Source organism: Macrobrachium nipponense, chromosome 3 (assembly GCF_015104395.2).
Source record: "Macrobrachium nipponense isolate FS-2020 chromosome 3, ASM1510439v2, whole genome shotgun sequence".
In the NCBI taxonomy this organism is placed as follows: Eukaryota; Metazoa; Arthropoda; class Malacostraca; order Decapoda; family Palaemonidae; genus Macrobrachium; species Macrobrachium nipponense.
The window spans coordinates 55,345,875-55,367,752 of NC_087202.1; the positions used below are offsets into that span (position 1 = coordinate 55,345,875).

The 21,878-nt window shown below is 38.6% G+C and overlaps 1 long non-coding RNA gene across 2 annotated transcripts in view; it reads left to right on the forward strand.

Annotated features, from left to right (window-relative positions):
* LOC135222201 (uncharacterized) overlaps positions 1 to 21,878 on the forward strand; it is a 179,106-nt gene that overhangs the window by 126,778 nt on the left and 30,450 nt on the right. Inside the window, exons 1-2 of one of the 2 annotated variants that reach the window (XR_010316204.1) lie at positions 8,227 to 8,321; positions 20,917 to 20,999. This is a non-coding gene — a long non-coding RNA (uncharacterized LOC135222201). Of the gene's footprint in view, positions 1 to 8,226; positions 8,322 to 20,916; positions 21,000 to 21,878 lie in introns of those variants that run through there. The other variant, XR_010316205.1, reaches the window with a different exon arrangement.

Here is a 21,878-nt window from a genome sequence, read left to right on the forward strand (position 1 = left end):
ATTGAGGGAAAGTATCCCCTTCTGCTTTTTATATCTAACGTTGATCCACATATGAAAATAACAATGTCTAGTTACTGGAGGCTGTAGAGTCCGTGATCTCCATGTGAAACGGCTTCAAGGTTTATTCTCTCTGTATACCTACAGCTGTATGTCCAACGAAGTATCGTTTTTGAAGTCGCAATAGGCATAATCGGCAATGAATTCATTGCTATTGTTTACGTTATTTTCGTGAATCCCTACTTGCAAAAAAAAAATAATAAAACAATTACAACGTTTCGTAAAAAAGCCAGTATGAAGCCATGAGATTTTTGGTTTAGAAGCAGTTTCTCTCACTGCACCATTAGAACAATTAGTGTTATTGATCCCATGAGTCTAGAATTTAATTCAGGACGCGAAAATGGACTGAGACTGGTTAACGTCTGAGCTTCAGATTCTCTATGGCTGCTATTCGATTTTGCTTAAACGTAAGAAAATAAAGCTTTGTTATAAAGAAATCAGATCCTTCAAGTATACTTGTGCGAAACTGAGATATATAAAGGAAGGAGAGAGAGAATGAGAGAGAGAGAGAGAGAGAGAGAGAGAAGACGAAGTGTTACAGGGTTGCAACGATAGGATGTCTCATAGACTTGTTAGTTCATCCGAGGAGATATCGTGTGCTTACTTATCTGTAGGAGCAGATTTTACTGTTCATTCACAGTGTCTTAATGACTGCGTCTATCTGTCTTTTAAATTCTTCCACACAGCTGCTGTTTACAACTTTTAGTGGCAGCTTATTCCATGCGTCACATATCTTGTATGTAAAGAAGTTCCCACTGTGGGAGGTGTTGTATCTCTTCAGTTCTAGTTTCCATCCATTATTTCTTGGTTTGGTTTTTCGTGTAACGTAAAGAGAGAAAGAGAGAGAAGAAGGAGAGAGAAGAGAAGAGAATGAGAGAGAGAGAGATTGAGAGAGACAAACCGTAATCATAATATTCATCTGTACAGCTTTCTCGTTGAAGATCATGGTAAAACTCGCTTATTTTAAAGGACTGGCATTTGAAACGTGGAGACGTAATGATGCATAATGTGGCAAATATATTGATTATTTCCGCTCACGAAGTTGGAGGGGTCATGATTTTGTTTGGATAGCTCTTTAAGTATCTGTTAGGACCTCGTTTGTATATGTGTGTGTGTGAGAGAGAGAGAGAGAGAGAGAGAGAGAGAGAGAGAGAGAGGGGGGAGCTTCTATATCATGCAGCGCAGAGAGAGAGAGAGAGAGAGAGAGAGTTAGAGAGAGCGAGAGAGAGAGAGAGAGAGGGGGAGAGAGAGCAGAGAGAGAGAGAGAGAGAGAGAGAGAGAGAGAGAGGTCCTATATCATGCAGCGCGTTAGGGAATCACACCACCTGAAGACTCGGATTTATGCCTACCTTTTAAAAAAGGAGCTTTTAATAAGATTCTCGTGGCTGTAAAATCTTCAACACTTTGAGAAGTTATGAGAACGAAATCGTTAAACATGCGGAAGACATTTCAACGGGGTATGTGTCAATGAGAGGCTTTTCGGAATATTTTCATCTGCAGTACTAGCTTTAGTTGTAGTCCATTGATATAATTCGTGAAATAACTGTTGTTACGTTTATTGTATTTACAATTCTCTTGATTTCTTAGCTATTCGACATATACATTAAACATTTGTAATCTTTTGAGCCCATTATCCCTTATGTGAATATCTCATGGACAGGAGCTGCATGAAGGAGTCGACCAACTTTCGTGGTTTATTCAAGCTGAAATGAAAGACTTCCAGACTTTGTCATTTCTCGCCCAACACTCGTCCTGGAGAACACCATGACTATCACCTGCGTAATTGTGCCACTTACATTTTTGAGACGGACATCTTTATCCATAGTTATGCAAATGCTCAGAGACATTCTCTCCTCTCTCTCTCTCTCTCTCTCTCTCTCTCTCTCCGTTTGTATCAACGGTGTCAAGCTTTCTTGGTGATCTTCAATCTAAGTAACAGCCAGCTCTAACCTTAGTTCCTTATCAGTGCAATATATGATTATGTTTGTGTCGTTATCACTTTGATAATTAATATCATGATAATTATTTGTGCAGCAAGAAACCTGTTTCCCGTTATACGAGTGGCTTCCTAAAACATCAAAACTGACTACTAAATTAGGGATGAGGCTCTGCGCTGATTTCCCAGCTGAACAACATAAAGATTAATATAGCCTGAATTTATCCTACAATCTTTGAACCATATTGTTCATGTTTAACAAATTATAAAGAATGGTCAACTGTCATCGACTTTATAGCATGTGGCACGTATATCATGTGATTTATTTTCTCTCGTATCAAAATCACCACAGAATTGAAAATCATATCAAAACCTCAAAACGATATTACCTATTAAAACTAAATTCAAGAATTAGCCGATAAAACAGAGAAAGGGACAAGTGCAGGATGCTTCTGCTTCTGACAGTAATAGCAATATATGCCGCAGTTACTTGAATGCAGAAGTAAGCTTCGGTGATTAGTTTCGGCTGATGTAGTTTTGAGTTCTGTCCGCGGTTAAGACTACCCTAGCCATTACTAACAAGGAAAATCTTCGGGGTATTCCTGGCGGAAATTTACTGATAATGTAAGACATCAGAGAAAAATAGAAGCAGGAGGTGAACTGTTTTTTGTGCTGGCTAGTGCATATTTTCAATTTTCAATTTCATCCTAATTGATCACTTTTCTTATAAATGTGAGGTCTAAGTAGAGATCGTTATTATTACACATATCAATATTCACAAAAGACTAATAATTGCTGTTTCAACTCCTCACTGTATGGACTTATGAAAATTTATCACTTTTACTGCCATTCGTACCTTCTTTTACATATCCTAAACCAAAAGAACGCAGGTGCGTCTTCATACTGAAGATGTGGAAAAATGTTCATCTCTAAAACTGCTTTTTAAATTAAACTTACACTTTTTTGTTTTTGTACCGTTGTCTCCTTGGAGATTTTAGTTTTTTCCCTCGACATCGAGTGAATAGGTGACGTCAATTGGTTTCTATTTCAGTCTTGGTGAATTTTTGTTTGCTTGCTGTGAGTTTATTTCGGAAAAGCTTCGGCGTAATCAAGACTTTTTTTGACTCGAGGGCAACTTCACCCTTTTTATGAAACTACGGGATTTACAAAAAGTGAATATATAAAGTAAGCAAAATTTAATTTTCTTCGGAGAAAACTGAACACGATTTCCTGAAGCATCAAAATAACTGTTTTACCCTGAGATTTATTACGGCTGAGTAGCATCGGTTTATTTCCCTGTCATTTCAATCCAAATGCAAAAAGCCGTTCATCATCATCCATTCGTTTTTACTGAGAAAAGGCGCTGTCCGCTTTCTCCCTCAGGATTTCAACTCATCCTTAGTCCATTTATTTTTCGTTTCACTTAATCATATTCAAGAATATTCTTGTTTTATTCTTCGCACAGGAGAAGAAATTTCTATCGACTAGTTTATCAACTTAATGTATTGGATGTGATGTTGTGGCAGTTGCAGTAATAATGTCAAAATCTCTCTCTCTCTCGCAAGCACACACACAAAACACATGCTCACACACAAATGATCCATTCAAAAATCAGTTGCTTCCATTTTTAGTTCCTTACCACAACACTCCTCCTCTACTATACCAACAAACAACCTCCCACAGGCTGGAACGCAGTGGAATATGGTATGATGCCTCTCTTGCAGAAATGGACAGTTTTTCATGATAAAGAGAATTTTTTCGGAAGGTAATTCTTCCAATTTCTGTGTTAGACTCACAGTGGAAGGAACTTGGTATCTGACGTTCATCGCGTGATTTGCATATTCTTAGCTCTTTTTTGCGTTAACACATCAAGCCTTTTTCCTGCGCGCACTCTCTCTCTCTCAAGCATTTATTGATAAGAAGTACTTAGTTGGAGTAGGCTTTGGTAGCATGACATGGCGAACTACTCTTCTCGTGCAGCCGAGGGAAGATGTTTATTGCATGGATGAAATGACTGGTATGCATAATTATTCGAATATGAGTAATATTATGCGTAAATTCACGAATGTGATAGCATGCATGCGTGTTTTCCTTATACACCCATGTGAGAGTGCACTTGGCGTATTCGTGCAATGTACATTCAAGTGATGTATTGTCGAGTCTAGTTTTGGATACAATTTGTGATTTAAATAGATTCGTAAGACCGTATGTAGAAGGAGTACATTTTCGCCATAAACGAATTTCTCGCGATTGTCATTTGATTTCCTCCATCAACAAATTTAACGAGAGATTGCCTAGTTACGGGACTCCATGATTATAAGCACATAAACACTCGATTCGTTTATGATACATCACCATGTACATGTATTAGCAAAATGTCTCAAGAACGGGAGAACGGATTTGGACAGATTAGTCAAACACATTCATGCGACAATTGTAAAATGGCATCTCCATGTCCTCGCATTCAATTCCTTACCAGATTCGCCTCCGCCTAGGTGTGAATAATTATTGAATGCTAAAATTTCTAACGAAAGGCACCGAAATTTCTAGCTATTCCAGTGATTGACTTCTTGTCACTGTCCAGATTATGTCGCACATTCTTGAAATTAATAATAATAATGATACCATGCATTCATCTGGGCAGGTTATTTAATCGCTGCCGAGTGCTTTATTGGGTGCTCTCATTAGTGAACTAGTTCTATGTCTTTGGCTGTCTCGATTGTGTACATTGCTAGTACGTTTCTTTTTTTGTGTATATGAAAACACGACAGAAACTTTGACAGACCCCCAACTACATGACTGAATGCTTAGGTCAATAGAAGCGTCTCGTCGTCTTTTCATGAAACGATCTCAAGTCTGAGGCTTCCCATGAGGAAGTTCATGTTATCGGTTCGATAGTCTGGTAAGTTAAGAGGGTTTCACTCCATCGTAATTAATGAAAAGCTAATGCAGGAATCTAAAATGAAATGTGGAAATGGCACTGTCCCCAGGAGAATTAGGGCGTGAATTATGTGTGTTTGTATGAGTGCCACAACCTTTCAGGATTCTTGGGAAGTTACACTTTTGAGGTCTACCTTACTTTTTGATTTATTTTAGCTTTAGTGCTTTTAGCTAATTGCCCGGAAAAAAATAGATACTGAGCTTTTAACATTTATTTGAGGTGCGAAGGGGAGATCGTGTATAGGTTTCCATGAATGAGGGCGTTGGTGTATCTCACTCCTTGCACTGGCTTTTTGTGTCTTTCCGCCTAGTGGCCTCTAAAACTCACCTGAGGTTCAGGAAGAGAAACTGGAGGAAACAACTTATCAAGGTAAATTGGGACAAATTGGAATTGATTATTTTTTTCTTGTGCCATTTACTAAAGAATATTGAAGCCACAATCCACAGTGAGTGAGTCTCTCTCTCTCTCTCTAACACACACACACACACACGCACAGCCAATCAGGATTCACCTTGCTTCCTCCTTTGCGAAAGGTTGCTGCGTGGACTTTTGTGATTGGCTAGAAAGCTTTCTGAACTGTTGTTGTCCAAAGACTATACACGAAAGATGGGAAACTGACTATTAATACCATTAAAAAAACATCATCCAACCCGTCAGAATGCGCGCCATCTATTGATCATGCCTCAACTAAACTCTGCTGTGGTGTAGCGCGGCTTTTTTAAATGTTAAAATTTTATTCTTATGTTGCAATAAACTTCTCTTTATAAATTATTGAATACTAAATCGATTAATATTGCTTGTTAACATGATTATAGGGCTCTATCATAGCTTATGACATATATTAGGCATTTCTGAATCATTTAAATAAAATCCTTCAGTTAATGTAACATTTAATTGCTAAGTATCTTTATCTAAATTGAGAGGGCAGTTAGAATGAAACAACTTATTCTCATATTATCTTATTATTTCACCAAATATAGTATACAGTAATTATTTTCCTTTTTTTGGGCTTGTGCTTATGATTGTATATTGTACATACCTAAGCGACTATACACAAATGTTCTTGCAAAGAACAAATAAACAAAGTAAAAGAAATGGCACATGCTTCATTTGCATGCAACAGTCATACAAAAGTCATGCAAACAAAACATGCAGTATATCAGAATTTAAATAGCAAAAACAAAACATGGGATAATCAAAACCAATAATATGAAATCAAAATGAAAAAGCAGACTTTCTTAACTTGCATGCTGATTAGGAAAAAGTTAAGCAATATTTGTTAATAAAACTAAGAAAAGTACAACAACAAAGTAGTAAAGTAAGGTACCCTTTTATAACAAATGCAATACTGTATTTTACAGAATACTGTATAAGCAAAAATCTAGGTTTAACTTAATTTTCATCAAAAGCACAAATAAAAATTTAAAAATCACAAATCAAATAGGAAACAAACCACAGATAAATCATTCAACCAAAACAATTAGATTTCAAAACTTTCAAAAAAAAAAAAAAAAAAAAAAAAAAAAAAGGGATATCATCAACAAAAAACTGTCATGGTCAGAAATAAAAAATGTAAGCATGCCAATACTGTATATCAAATTAAGTAAAAAAAAATACAAAACTTCAAGAAATTAATACAGTACAGTATAATGAAGTTGATAAACATAATATATTGAAAGGATGCTATCATGCAACAGGAAAAAACATAGGAATGCAAAAACAAAATAAATACAGTACATGCATAAGTAATCTTCATTTTAAATCAATGAAACTGAATAAATACATACGGTAGAATTTTGTTAATGTCAAAGTCAGGAAGTGGCCTAAAAGCCTGAAAAAAAAAAAAAAAAAAAAAAAAAAAAAAAATATTATAGACATTATTTTACTGATGAGTCACTTTAATACCTTTCTCATTTTTTTTCTTTCATTATAGTCATTATTTTGCCAATTTATTACTAATGTATTACTGCGTACATTTGCTGCCAAAGTGGTAAATTTACTTTGGAATACTATGTGGGGTGTTGGTACCAATTACAAGTCATTTTTAAAAAAATTGAACAATTATGAACATATAATGCAGAAACATAGATGAAACGGTAAGAATGGATCTTGTGGGAGCAGATATGCTGGTTTGCATGTAATTTTTTTTTTTTATTTTGAATGCTTTTTACAATGACATGTAAGAAAATTCCAAATCATAGATTTAAAAGGTTAGTGAACTTGAAATTAAAGTTAGACACACTAACTTAACTACCTACTTATGCTCTCCCATATGAATGCTCCCACAAGATCCATCCTTCCTGATGAAACAACTTTGGTTTGCTAAATAGTTTGTTTATTAATGAAAAATTAAGGTAAACATTTATAACTACAACCCAAGGGTAAGCTGCTGAGAATATAACATAACTAAAGTATATATACAGTATATCAAAGTTGCTGTGAGTAGCCTATCTGGAAAAGGCATGGAGACCCAATATTCCACGAATTGTATGACAGTGATAGGAATTGGTATGTTTATTTCATATTTCTAGAGATTTTCAAGATATGCAAATATAACTTTAAGGTATTTATTTGAAATACAATTGACGCCTCTAAATGACAAGAAAAATAAAGTTTTTCTATTGATTTTGATATGTTTTGCAAGATAGCTTCATTTCCATTGCAAATTACTGTTGACATGGTTAGGTAACTGTTGGCATGGTTATGGTACTGCTGATATGGTTAGGTTTACTGTTGACATGATTAGGCTACTGATGTTACACTACCAGGAAGGTAGGTTGGTTGTTGGGGTTTCAAATGGCAAATATTTTTTTCTAGACGAAAATCACATATAATAATATTTTCTTTCTGCTTAGAGGCGTCCACCGTATTGTAAATACCTATTTTCCAATATTTATTTCTTTGGAATAACATTGCACCGACATTCAATTTTGCTTTGGTCTATTTTATTTCTTCATTTTCTCTAAAAGTCATCATGTACTTTGTAACAGATGAAATTATTTTATTACCTTTCTTTATTCGAGAAAAGCATGACAAATCAGATGGGGAAAATCATTTTTCGTCCTATTGCAAACCACACACGGGTGATGATGGCTTCGCCCACTCATGATTGAAATTGAATGCCCCGCTTTGTGAAAAAGTAAACAAACAGACGATGTAAGCAGGTGCAATGCTACCGCCATCTTCATTTCATGCCAGGTACTAAATTGTATGCGGCCGATGCGGCTGTGTCTTGAGCTTCCCATCTTTCGTGTATAGTCTTTGCTGTTGTCAGTCAAACTGTAACACTGGGTTCGTTCAGCCATGTTCGGTCGTCTTCCGGCAAAATTGTATTGTGACAATGTGAAGTTGTGAACCTGAATAATCAATATATTGGCGTTCATGAAGGTGAGTTGGTTTGTTGTGTTAAGAACTCACTGATTATGAACACGTGAGAAGCATGGTTGTATTGTTACACATAGATTTTCGATTCGCTATAGTTAAAGGTGTTAAGCCGAGAGGAACTTGTAGTATCTGTTGTTTTCCGGAGGCCTCTGTTGAGAAATTTTATCCGTATAGGAAAGCATATGTCTGTAGAGTCCCACTGAAGGACGCTGAATTTCATGTGTATGAACTGCCTTTGCAATAGGTCAGTGCTAGAACTTAGGATTCCAAGGTCGTGAGCGTTTGGTATTCAGGCATGAGTGCTACATCACCGGTTATATTCGATTAGTACTTGAAGAGCTATGGTTCATTGCAATGTACATGGAATCAATATATTGGGAAAAAGTACATATCCCGTTGGGTTAAATTTGATAGTTAAAGGCAGTAACTCCGCACGGACTGCAAGGTATGTACGTTCCCAAGAATACGACAGCCACTAGGGATTAGGGCTTCAAACGCACTTCGCTATGTTTAGTACTGGACCCAGGGGGTTAATTACAGTCGGTCCGGTGGTAGATTTTAGTGTACCTATCCACGGCGGCCCAGAGTATGGCAGTTGCGGTTTTTCTATGCAGTTTTACCTCCTGAACAAGAATTTGAAGTAATATTTATTTCGGACGACTCTAATTTACCTTTGAACTCTATCCCACGGTAAAGGGGATCCCCATTGGGCACCGGGTTTTGGGTGGGGAGTGGGGACAAAACCCCAACTCTATCCTACGGTAAGGGGGACCCCAGTAGGACCGGGGTTTTTTGGGGTTTTTGGGTGGGGAGAAACCACTTGGGGGGAGTTTTTGCCGTGTTATTGTGGTATTTCCCACATTTATCACTTTTAAAAACACGAAATACAGGCGGAAATAAAGAGATAACAAAACTAGCGATAGTGGAGCCGTTCCACATCCATATTCGTCTACTACTACTACTACCACAACACTGAATCCTACTACGCATGCGCTAATGCTACTGCGCATGCGCTAACTGTAAGGGAGCTTTTGGCCTAAACTCAGACTTCTTAGTGAGGAAAGAAATGGGGGTTTATGGAGGGATACATGTATTTAGCCAAACACGTTACAGTATGACCCCTGCATTGCTACCGGACTGAGTGAAGGATTGGTGGTGTAACCATACGTTGAGTTACATAAAAGCATTTACCTAATTTGTTTATTAAACATGTTATGTGAATTCTAGTGTTTATTCCTTTTCCTTTTTTCCATAGTATTTGTATAATAACTGTTTTTGAAATATCCCCACTAATCATTTCACCATATATAACTTGAAATATTATGTTATAACGTTGAGGACAGACACCTTAAAAATGCCTACGTGTTGATATAGAACTCAGTTTAGGACGTTTCAATACCTACCTACCTACCTGTTACGTGAAATTGCACATTGCGTTGCATATTACATACACACTCCCTATATCATTTATACACAAGTCAAATCCCTCCCCTTTCCAGTATTCACGACTGGCTCTTTACGTTACACCATGTACAATGCATTCTCACCGATACCAATACCTAGATTAATGTTTGCCATTATTATTATAAAACCTACATTTAAATATATAGTTTGCCATTATTATTATATAACCTACATTTAAATATATTCCATTATACAGTTTTACAGACATTACAATTTAGTACACCTCCCTTCCAGTTTCCTTACTATTATGCAGTTATGTATGGTTACTTTTAACATTTTACCACACTTCCACACCCATCAAAGTTAGGTTTATATGTCATTTTACCTACTGGGGCCGAATCCCCTCCCCCGGTTAGGCAACATACCCTACTAGGTTAGTTTGTTATATGTTGGTTTACCTACTAGTTTTACTTCCTTGAAGGGGGTTACCCGGTTAGGCTAGGTTGGTTAGTTCTTCAAGGGTGGATAGCGGGGGGGGGGGGGGGGTGGGGGGGGGGGGGGTTTGGTTTGGTTAGGTTACATTCCTACTTAATAAAGGTTAATTTGGTTTAGGTTGCCCTTTAACAGGGGGCCGGTTGGGCCAATCAGGGGGCAAGCCCTCCATGGTCAGGCCAATATTCCCTACTAGGTTAGGAGGTTATTACTATTTTACCTAGGTTAAGGTAGGCCTTTACGGGGGGTATATGGGGGGGTGAAGCCCCCCTGGTCCAGGCAATATTCCCTACTAGGTTTAGGGTTGGTTAGGTTTACATTCCTTACTAGGTTACGTTAGGCCTAGTATTTCACTACTAGGTTAAGGTTAGGTTACGTTTCCTTACTAGGTTAGGATTATGCCTTTAAGGGGGGGTACACCGGGGGGGGGCGAAGCCCCCCTGGTCAGGCAATGTTCCCTACTAGGTTAGTTGGTTGGTATAGGTTTCCATTCCTTACTAGGTTAGGTTAAGGTCCTTTAAGGGGTGGGGGGTACTGGGGGCAAAGCCCCCATGGTCAGGCGAATATTCCCTACTAGGTTAGTGTTAATTACATTCCTTACTAGGTTAGGTTATGCCTAAGTATTCCCTACTAGGTTAAGTTATGAAGGAGCCTTTAAGGGGGGGTAGAACCCCCCTACTGGGGGCCAAGCCCCCCTAGGTTAGGTGGAAGGAACATATTTTCCCTTACCGGGGGGTACAAAGGTTCGGGTTCCCAACTTAACATTCCTTACCTATGGTTAGGTTAAGGCCTAGTATTTCCTACTAGGTTAGATTAGGTTAGGTTCCTTACTAGGTTAGGTTAGGCCTTCCTTTAAGGGGGTTACGGGGGGGCGAAGCCCCCCTGGTCAGGCAATGTTCCCTACTAGGTTAGGTTACATTCCTTACTAGGTTAGGTTAGGCCTAGTATTTCCCTACTAGGTTAGGTTAGGCCTTTCAAGGGGGGGTACAGGGGCGAAGCCCCCCCTGGTCAGGCAATGTTCCCATACTAGGTTAGGTTACATTCCTTACTAGGTTAGGTTAGGCCTTTAAGGGGGGTACGGGGGGCGTAACGGGGGGGCGAGCCCCTGGTCAGGCAATATTCCCTACTAGGTTAGGTTAGGTTAGGTTACATTCCTTACTAGGTTAGGTTAGGCCTTTAAGGGGGGGTACGGGGGGCAAAGCCCCCCTGGTCAGGCAACATTGCCTACTAGGTTAAGTTCCCTACTAGGTAAGGTTACATCCCCTGCTAGGTTAGTTTATGTTAGGTTGGTTTGGTTCTTTAAGGGGGTTACAGCAGGTCCAACCCCACCCTTGGTCAGGCAACATCCCCTACAAAGTTTAAGCTTAGTTAATGTTATATGCTAACCTAGTTTAATTTGGTATTTTGTATTTATTAAAACAACTATAGGCCCTATTAACACTTTACACCCAGGACTTAAAATCCCACCCCCTCCTGGGCCTGTTATATATGTATTTGTATTTTAATTCATATTTTGAACCCGCATCCCACATTTTACATTTAGTTAGCTTAACTACCGCCCATTTACTTTTATTACCCTTAAGCCATTGTGCCAAAACTTAGTTGCTTGTTAAGTGCTTGTTCATTTACCTCAGACCCACCCTGCCTCAACCAATAGCATCAAAGCATTTTTACTACTCCACCCCACCTCTCCTACCCTCTTTTTCTACGGTCTGGCCTCCTGCCACCAGCTAACTGTTAGAACGCCAACACTTGAACTGCCGACCATGACATCCACTGCTGCAATCAACTTCACGCTCGCCCCAGCCCCTCACCAGGAACTCTTTGCCAACATCAAATGTAACAATTGTTACATGAGTTACAAAGATTTCTCTGCCTTTTACTCAGGTAATTATGATCGGACTTAATCAGTTTTTGCCAGGACCAGGCCTCCTGAAAAGCAGGTTTTTCCCCATTCGTTACAAAAGTTTTTCGCCATTACTCGGGTAATTATGAACGGCGGTCTGTGCCAGGACCCACGGCCTCCCGAGGAAAGCAGGTCTTTTGCCCCATTCGAGTTACAAAGATTTTTCGCCTAATTACTTCAGACGGTAATTATAACGGCTGTCTTGTTTATGGGCCAAGGACCAGCGGCCCCTGAGGAACAGGTCTTTTGCCCCCATTGTGGGAATGCGTGCACCCTATGATCGCAAAAAAAGTGGCTTTAAGGGTAAATACCTTACGAATAGTTTGTTGGATTTCTTAACATGTAACCGTGATATGACCCGGCCCCTAGATTAATGGCAATATTATATTACACCTATACCATTTATGACCTACTCCATATTTTCATGTTTATAATTGGTGTTTTTCCCTCCACGTTTACCTTTAGGTGTGACCGGTCTTATCAACCGCATAGTAAGAAAGCGAAGAAACGCTGTTCTTACTACTTTTCCTTGTTTAAGGGCACTTGGTTCTCTGGGTCCATCTTGATGTTGAGACAGTTCTGTTCTTCGCATACCTGTATGTGAGTGATTTTTTTTCTTACAAGGTTGCGAGAACGAACTTGGACTGTCGGACTCAACAATTAATGATTGGGCCCGCTTCTCTGGAATAAAGTATTTTGCTTATCCCCTCACCATTTTCCATTCATACCCCCTCCTTCTCCCCCGCTCTCTCCTCCCCCTCCCTCTCTCTCATACACAACCTGCCTTGTATTATTATGAAATTTCCCTACTTAATTACCTCCCCTAACACTGACTTTTATTTCAGGTCATAGTTAATTGGTGCTTCCAACAGAAGAAGCAAATAGGTGGACCCGGCACAATTGTTGAAATCGACGAGGCGAAGTTTGGGAGAAGAAAATACAACGTAGGTCGCCTCATCGAAGGCCAGTGGGTATTTGGTGGTATCTGCAGGCAGACCCGGGAGTTTTTCGTTGTTCCCGTACCCGACAAGGACGAGTGGGACTCTGCTTGCAGTTATCAAAGAATACATTGTGCCGGGTACCACTATTATTTTCTGACTGTTGGAGGGCTATGACTGCCTGCGAGATGAAGGTTATTTCACTTGACAGTCAAACCACTCGATGAACTTTGTGGACCCAGAAACCGGTGCCCATCGAGAGGAGGTGGAGGGAACTCCGGCAGTCGACTCCAAGATACGGGAGGAGAATGTATAACTTCGTTGGCTACTTGGCTGTTGCTTATTTCAAGCTGCATTTTGAGGAACCCAAGACCCACCTCCACGCATTCTTAAAGGCAGCTGCTGCTTTGTACCTCCACCCCTTTAAGGTAAGGTCCAAACATTATTCTTAATTATTATGTTTTAGGAAAGTGAGTGTTAGGCTTTCGCCGAAAGTTGCGTCAAGGTATGTTACTATTCAGTGGGGTGCTGCTAAGACAGCTCGTACCTTCCACCTTACCCGCCCACCTCCTGTGCGTTACCCCCCCCCCCCCCTTAGTGAACATATGGCTCCGTGGTGGTTGGGGAATTTAAACATGGCGGCTCTGTTTACATTTCCTTCACCGTAACGAATACTTGGTACCTTCCTATAGGACCGTTCTTCGGTGACTTAGACTATGGACAATTGAACATTTGCTATGTTATTTTAGTTGCTTTACAAGGGTTGTAAGGAATATTTTTTTCGTTTGGTTGGACCAAACTTTAATACACCTTTGAGTTTGGTGCGGCTATTATGTAACTTTCAAAGGTCAATTACTGCTTAGTTACAGCCGGCCGAATGGATATTACTTTTAAATCTTGTACAGTAACTAAAATAACATAGGAATCAGTCAATTGCCATAGTCTAAGCCACCGCGGATTGCTTCTGTAGAAATACCTCGGCCCTCAAAAATAACTGTAAATTCTTAAAAAGCAACCCACATGCTATAGGTAACAGTTATTTATAAAGAAATACCCGACGCGGAGTTATTACCTAGATCTACCTTATTTTGCAATCTGGGGGAGGACGTATTACGTACGTTAGATTTAGAAAGCCATTTTACTTCTATTGTAAACCTAGATATTTCAGCGAGGCGTTTCATGCCCTGCCTCTAGATGCACCAAAGTCTCGGAACACTCAGAGTCTGTGTTGAGTTTTTTCCATAAAAGGTACTTCATTGTTATTGTTTAGCGAAGATGGCCTTGTGGCAACGGTGGATCTGTCCGTAGGAGTAATGATCTTGGCTTAGGTAAGGGAAAGGGAAGTAAGAGGAGCAGGATTCTCGGTCTTTTAGAGAACCCGGTTGAAAAGAATGTAATGCAGAGATAACTGGGGAAGTGAGAGTTAAGCCAGGCATTAAAAAAAAACGAGCATGTTTGATAAGTGGATTCTGTAATGAACTTATTCAATCAAAGTCAAAGGTGGTATCACGAGCGTAAGCAGTTACTTTAACGGAAAAAATTGACGGCTTTATAATTTATCCCAAAAAATCGGCGGAAGTCTGTATGCTGATGAAATCAGAAGGTTAATCAGTTAGTTGTAGCTTTCAAGTATATTCAAGGCAGTGCAGTGCGGAAACTGTGTATACTGACTAGCACTGTAACCAAGAGCGTTCGGAGGCAGAGTAATAAGTATGGAAATCAAATAAAACTACAGATTTCTTAATTTTGGGTAGAGTATTAATGAATAACTTAAAAAATTATTTGATTGGCTTCTCGAAATATGTAACTTACTTCTACTGATTTTGAATGAAATGCTCTTGAGCGGCTTTTATTTAAATATCGAACAAACTTCAGTAAGTTCTATTTAAGTGAATAGGAAATACACGAAACTTCGACTAACTTATGAAGGGCTTTCATGATCCATGCCATTCAGATCATCATGGTTATCTGTGCAACTATGAAAGGCACCCAGCCCAGCTAATGTATTGCTGTTAATCCCTAGAGCCTGAGGCCTTACGAACGGACGCTGCTGTGAGACAAAGTGGCATTTGCGAGTACGCTTTTTTCTTTATATTTCGCAGAATTTCATTCTATAATCTCTTACATTCGTTATTAAGTTTCAAGTTCCAACTGCAAATTTATCTCCTGGAAAGAAAACGTGTTATTTCATGAGAGAGAGAGAGAGAGAGAGAGAGAGAGAGAGAGAGAGAGAGAGAGAGAGATAAGGTAAACGGTTCAGTAACTAGTACTGACGCTGAGGAGGGCAAAATATTTGTCGAAATAATCGCTCATTTGCCCGAAGAGCTACACATCTAAAAAAATACTTTTTTTACTGATACCAGCAGATAGCCCGTTATTTGCTCCATATAGTGGCAAAAACGCCTTATTTGTATTTGTTATACTAACCACTCAGTAAAAGAAACCTCTTAAAATCAATGGACAAGTATAGAGAGTTTTAAACTTTGAACTGCTTTTAGAGTTGTCACTCTGCCGGCTAATGAGCGCTATAGTAAGTAATCAGAAACGTCGCAAAACTCAACAGTGAAAAGTTGTTCAAGTTCCTTAACTGTCTAATCTCAAGCTTTTAAGATTTTGTCAAGGTTTTCGAGGAGTATATGACCGAAGCACTTCCCTGCTTAACGACTTCAAGTGGTTGATCTATTGACCTTCCCGGAAATTTTGACTACTACCCCATTTGCTCACTTGACTCAGTACCATTATATTTCCCCACAATTCACAAGAACGCTAATTGTGTGAATTCTTGGATACTTTCGGACAGTGGTGCATTTGCGAGTCACTTGACTTTGACGAAATAACTGAACTGAAAGTCGTCAACCACGTAGCTAAGTACGAGAATACGGAATCCATATTTCGTTACATCATATCATGAATATATCAGTTTCGCGATATATTGTAAGGTCAGAATAAACTGTAAGCATGCTCAATCGTAACGAGTTAAATTCATTTTACATAAACTCCACAAGGATTTGGTATTGACGATATCTTTATTAGTAAACAAACTGAACGTCCCCCCCAAGTCACCCCCCCAAAAAAAAAATCCAATTTCCATGATTTATTGAAGCATTGCATACATAGACACTTTGCCGATTACAGTAGATCTATTATTCCATGTGTTCGTGGCATTGATTATTCAAGTCTTGATATGCCTTTCTACAATGTTCGTATTTCAGTTAAATTCTTCCCTATCATTTTTAAGTAAAGGTAGTATTCCTAAGGGCGTTTGGTCAATAGTTCTACTTGGTCAAAAGTGCTTGTAATGGGAAATGTTGTGGGGGGGGGGGGGGGGGTGGGGGGGGGGGGGGGGGGGGAGCAGTTGGCGCCTCATCCCTCATAAGATATTAAGCAGTACCTTAGAGGCTTAACCAGTTGAGTGGTTGTTTTTCCCAAATAACTTTGTCACTGTGGCTTTCTGTACTTGCTTCCAATTACTATTGCTTTGTTATTTAATGCACATAAGGTTATGATGGTTGCAGTCATAGATATAGAGGGGAGAGATTGGACTAACAAATGACGATCCCTTGTGCATAAGGTAAGGCGCCATTGTTATGCGCTGATTCTCAGAAATGGTAGCAGCAGCGACTGCAGAGACCAGAAGCAAAAAGCCTCTTCTGACACCCAGTGTTGGGCCATCAAGTGTGTTCCATACAGAAACAGGATTACAAAAGAACAGGGGATCATATTTCACACGACAGTGACATTTTTTCATCCATGAAAATCTATGTAACTGTGTTGGAACAACCTCAATTAAACATGGTTAGATCACAGTCAACTTACAGCCAACTATACGCCTGTTTTTAGCTAATAACTCTACATGCTAATTTATTAGGCAACATGAATTTAATAACATTAAATTCATGTTGCCTAATAAATTAGCATGTAGAGTTTCCCTCAGTCCATATAATCATGGTATGCACAGGACTCGGCTGTCGGCAGATACCTGTCCCACTGAATTTAATATGCCAGATCACTTAAAAGTAGTGTTCTCCAATTTTATTAGTACTGGCAACGGCAAGATTTTATATAGCCCTGCAAAATACAATATTAATTGTATCCCTATTAATAGTATCAGAGTAAATTTTAAAATCCGATGAAATTATTGTACAGACTATTGAATATTGGCTGTTAGGTATCTCGCTATTAAACCTAGGCTATTATTATAATGTTATTATGACTGTGGATGAAGTTTCTATGGGATGGCAGCGTTGGAGATGCCAATTATTTTAGCATGACGTCAAATTTTACTGCCTGTCAGTCTGGACACTCCATGAATAAGAAGAAATGACAAATAAATAGTTTTCCCCTCGAGAGAATAAAACGAATATGTTGATAAGAAAGGCACATAGCGTTGCCAAATTGGTCGACTTTATCGACACAAATATTTTTATTTGTACATATAGCACACATTGGCCATGATAAATGCCGCGAAAATCATTTACCAATCTTTAAAAGACTGCTGAGAAAATTGGCTATCAATGCAGCATGATCATAATGTTGTAATGTCGCCATATCTGCAAAACAAAACGTTTGGCTTAGCTGTAGAAGAAATGTATAGGCAAAATTAAATATTTTCATTTCTGCATACAGTGCATATTTTATTTAGTAAATGGTGCATAAACCATATAACAGTCTTGACGGACAAGCGACAAAACACGTTTTAAAGAGTACGGGGTTTCCCATTAGATTGTATGAGTTGCATCATTGTTAAAATAATAATCAACACAAAGGGATGGCGCCAGGCAGTGCACGTAAAATACTGACTTTTCTGTATCGAAGAGTGAATGAAGAAAATTTAGGCCACTGTTATTTTACGGGTAATGGCAGCAGTAACTTACAGTTCAAGGTTAAGCTAGTCAGGTGCGAGGTTAGTATTGATAACCTTCCGTCTCCTAAGTGTTTCTGGCCGTTTAATTCAGAACATATATTTCCGCCCCTCATCCAGACTTGAGAAGGATCAAGTGACCCAGTGTCCGCGGGAAGGGAAAGTCTACTTATGGCCAAGGATGTAATACGACAGGCTATCAAGATTTTCTTCATTGTGTTGCAAAATTTTCCTTTACATCCCAAGGTAATACAGGCAAGGGTCTAGGTATTCTGTGCTTCTAGTACCAGCTGTTCTACCCGTAACATGCTTAGTGCTAATTCCTGTATTTACAAAGTTCCACCAATTGGGACGTAGTCTAACAGTCTGATGGCCCTGACATAAAGACATTTGACCTGGTCATGTATTTCCTCTCCATGTGGTACTAGCTAGATCAACAGATTTCGGATCTGATGCAACCGTTTCATCATCAGAACATCAGCAAGGATGTGGAGTTTAGTTCCGTAAAACAATAGCATGTGGGTATTTGAATACCTTTCGTAGCAGTGGGAAATCGTGAGGATCATTTCTTGCAGTCGACACATTCAAGTCAGAAGTCTAATTTATTTGTTTTCTTTATGCAAACTCTTGAGTTGAAATTTCCCAAAACTGTTCGCCTTCACAAAGGCGGGAGTCTTTTGATTAGACCAGTGGGCGCAAGATTCCATGTCTCCAGAATAATTAGTGAATTGTCCTTAGAATTAAACAATGATTCAAGGGGTCTCGGTGGCTGATCAGAATTACCTATATAATCAATATTATTATGCTGATATGCATTCTCTCTCTCTCTCTCTCTCTCTCTCTCTCTCTCTCTCTCTCTCTCTCTGCACTGCATGTATATATGAAATAACGAGGCAATAAATTCGTATTGTCTTTTTCCCTAGCAATTCTTGAATAATTTGCCCTTGGTTTCAACGTGATTGTCGCAACTTTTCGCTTTTACTTAGTTTTTGGTTTACGTCGATTAGTCAAGGGGTATGTTGATTTCAGTGGACGAGTGATTTCTGTTGTGAGTTTAAAGAAAGCTGGCAAGGTGATGATCTATTTTGTTTCCAGCGTTTGTCAAGATCAGCTTTGCCTCTTGTCTGGGCGGTTTTCAAAGTAATGAGATTTGGCTGATAGGTGCTTGGTTAAAAAAAAAAGTATTGTTCTATTATGTACAATGATGCTTTCTGTACTGGTGCCTCAAGTTCTGGAAATGAACATATCTTGATATACATATATATTTTTTTTTAGTTTGTGATAGAAAAGCGCTTAGATTCAACTCCATACCATAAGTAGTAGGGATTGTTTACAAATTATCCTTATGAAATTTAAGGCAGTATTAGTATGTTAAAGTAAAGAAAAACTTTTTTTTTCCAGAACGATAGAGTTGAACTACCTCTCGCAAGTTGATATCCAGCATCCTGAGAATCCTGTGAACTAAATGTTCCATAGAAATTAATTCGAATAACTTTATACAGCTACCGTCTCGCCCATCCAAGATAACTGCAATATTCTAAATCATTTCTTATCTGTGAAGGATTTTGTAGAATTTTCTTGCCATAGGATAGGGACTTGAGGAATAAAGATATCAATAAAGCTTTGGTTAGATGGACTCTTAGATTGGAAATTACTGTCATAGGCTTTTCATATTTCAAGAGGGAGGTTGATTTTTTATTTGAATGGATTTGATCCAACTCTATAAGCCAGTCAAGTACCCAAACTCAGGAACTCCAATAATGTCAAATTGTTTTATTTTTTTTTAAACGCAGGTCTTATATGAATTATCATAGAGGGGAAAGTGACAGGAAAAACAATAGGTTATTTATTTGTCGCACTTTTTCTTCTAGGAGTCGGCTGTATGAAGAGAGATTATAAGGGTCCATATTTTTCATTTGGCAAGGAGAGGTATGTGTGGTTGAGCTTTCCATTCTGGGTAATTCAACCTCCTTTTGGATTAGTTTGTTAGTACATGAAATAGAGGAGGTTGTGTGGAATACACCTGGAAAAATGGAGGGTAAGGTTAAGGCTCTCCTTCCGCTTGTGATACTAGTGCCAACTCCCTTACATTCGAGGGTTTGCAGACAGGATTCCTGTCTGGTTTCCTTTATGTTTAGAAAATAGAGCAGTATTCGAAGTTTCTGCTGTTTATGAAACTAACGAAACGAGAAGTTGGGAGTTTATGTTTGGCTGTGTTAGAATTGTGTGGTAAGGCGAGTGTGGAGAACGGGAGAGGGGCTTGTATACATTATGATGATGTAGGAAAAATGAATCTAGATGATGTATCCAAAGGGGGAACAAAAAGGAAATGTTTTATAAGAGCACCTTCAATGACTTTTCCTTGAAGAAGCTTAGAGGTAAAGGGGTTAAACCTGATTTTATATATATAAAGGTTTTGTCAAGAGTGCAGATGATATATTCTTTGTATGTTGAGAAGGAATTCAATCTACTTCAGTATCCGATATTTTTCACATATGTATGCTTGAAAGGCTATATTATATCACTCAAGCCATAAATATTTTCTAGGTTAATTTCAGAATATAGTTCATTGTAGTATACTCAACTGAGAGATTTGGTTATGCAGTTTTCGATTACCCCCGACATGGTGGATCGTCCTTGGGTCATTAGTGGTAGCCTACTGATATATTGCTCATGCTGAAGCGCTGTCTGAAGAACCTGACAGTTGAACTTGAATGGAAAGGAGTCGTCAGGTATTGATCATAACTGCTGATTGGGTTTAAACCTAAGTGTGGTTCCAGGACCCCCTTTTATTCATGCTATTTTGATTAGTCGAGGGCGAAACGCGATTTCCCATAATTAGGAAGGTGTGACTGAGAATATTCAAAGTGAGTGATTTTGCTCTTAAACGGAAGATATGGTTCTTAGCATATCATATAAAAAAGTAAAAAAATAGGACATTATTCTTACCATGAATCTAGTAGAAATCAAGTGAATGTCAATTTCATTCTCTTACAGGTAAAGCCTTCCTGAGAACCTGGGATTTGACTATGATGACACATACGACGAATGCTGACGCCCAACAATAGAATTTACCCCAAGTAAGGGATCATAATATCTGTACTGCTTTGTTTCTATTGTAGACACTTGCATTTAAAATAGAATTGTTGCAATCTTTTTTAAGCTTTCCTTTCACCCTTTAACCTCTGTAGTTCTTGTTAAAGTCGATGGTGATTGGTGCGTCATTATAAAACTATAGTGGAAGGGGAACTCTTACCTAACATTCCTTAGAGCAGTATAATTTGTCTAAAATATCTGAGTTTACAAAAACTGAATGTATGTATGCTCTTCACAGCTAGTGTCGTAAAAATAAAAACTTCAATTGGGCACGATTTTAGACTATTTAAAAATCCCAAACTTATTACTTTAATGATGTAAAAGTTCTGAAACTTTTTTTCGTGAGAATTTTATCACAGTTAAGTAAATTTTTAGCAAACTCTCCTTGTGACAAGTTTTTGTATCAAATAGTTCCATAGACGATAAAGTTCAGTTATTTTGCCCTAAGAATTGCATGTGCGGAAACTTAAGATATAAAACATTTGTTTTGTATCAAGCCTTTGTTAAAGTGAAGGTCAAGATCGCTTTAATATCAAGATCAACATTATAAGGGCTAATTAGTGTCTTTAGTTCGTCCACTATATTATCCTTGGCACAAAGAAATAACTCGTACCAAAACAGTCATGCAAGATTAAGCACCTGAAATAGGTAAAGAACATAATGTCGAATTATTGACTCAAGAAATTAGGAATACAATAAAGTTGACTGTTGGAAGAGAATGAGTTTTTCTTCATATATTCTTATACCACAGGAGATCATAGAATGTGTAGAGCGCCTCAGTGGCGTGGTCGGTTTGATGTTTGCGTTCCACCTAGGTAGCCGCGAGTTCGATTATCGGGCATTCCACTGAGGGGTTAGAGATG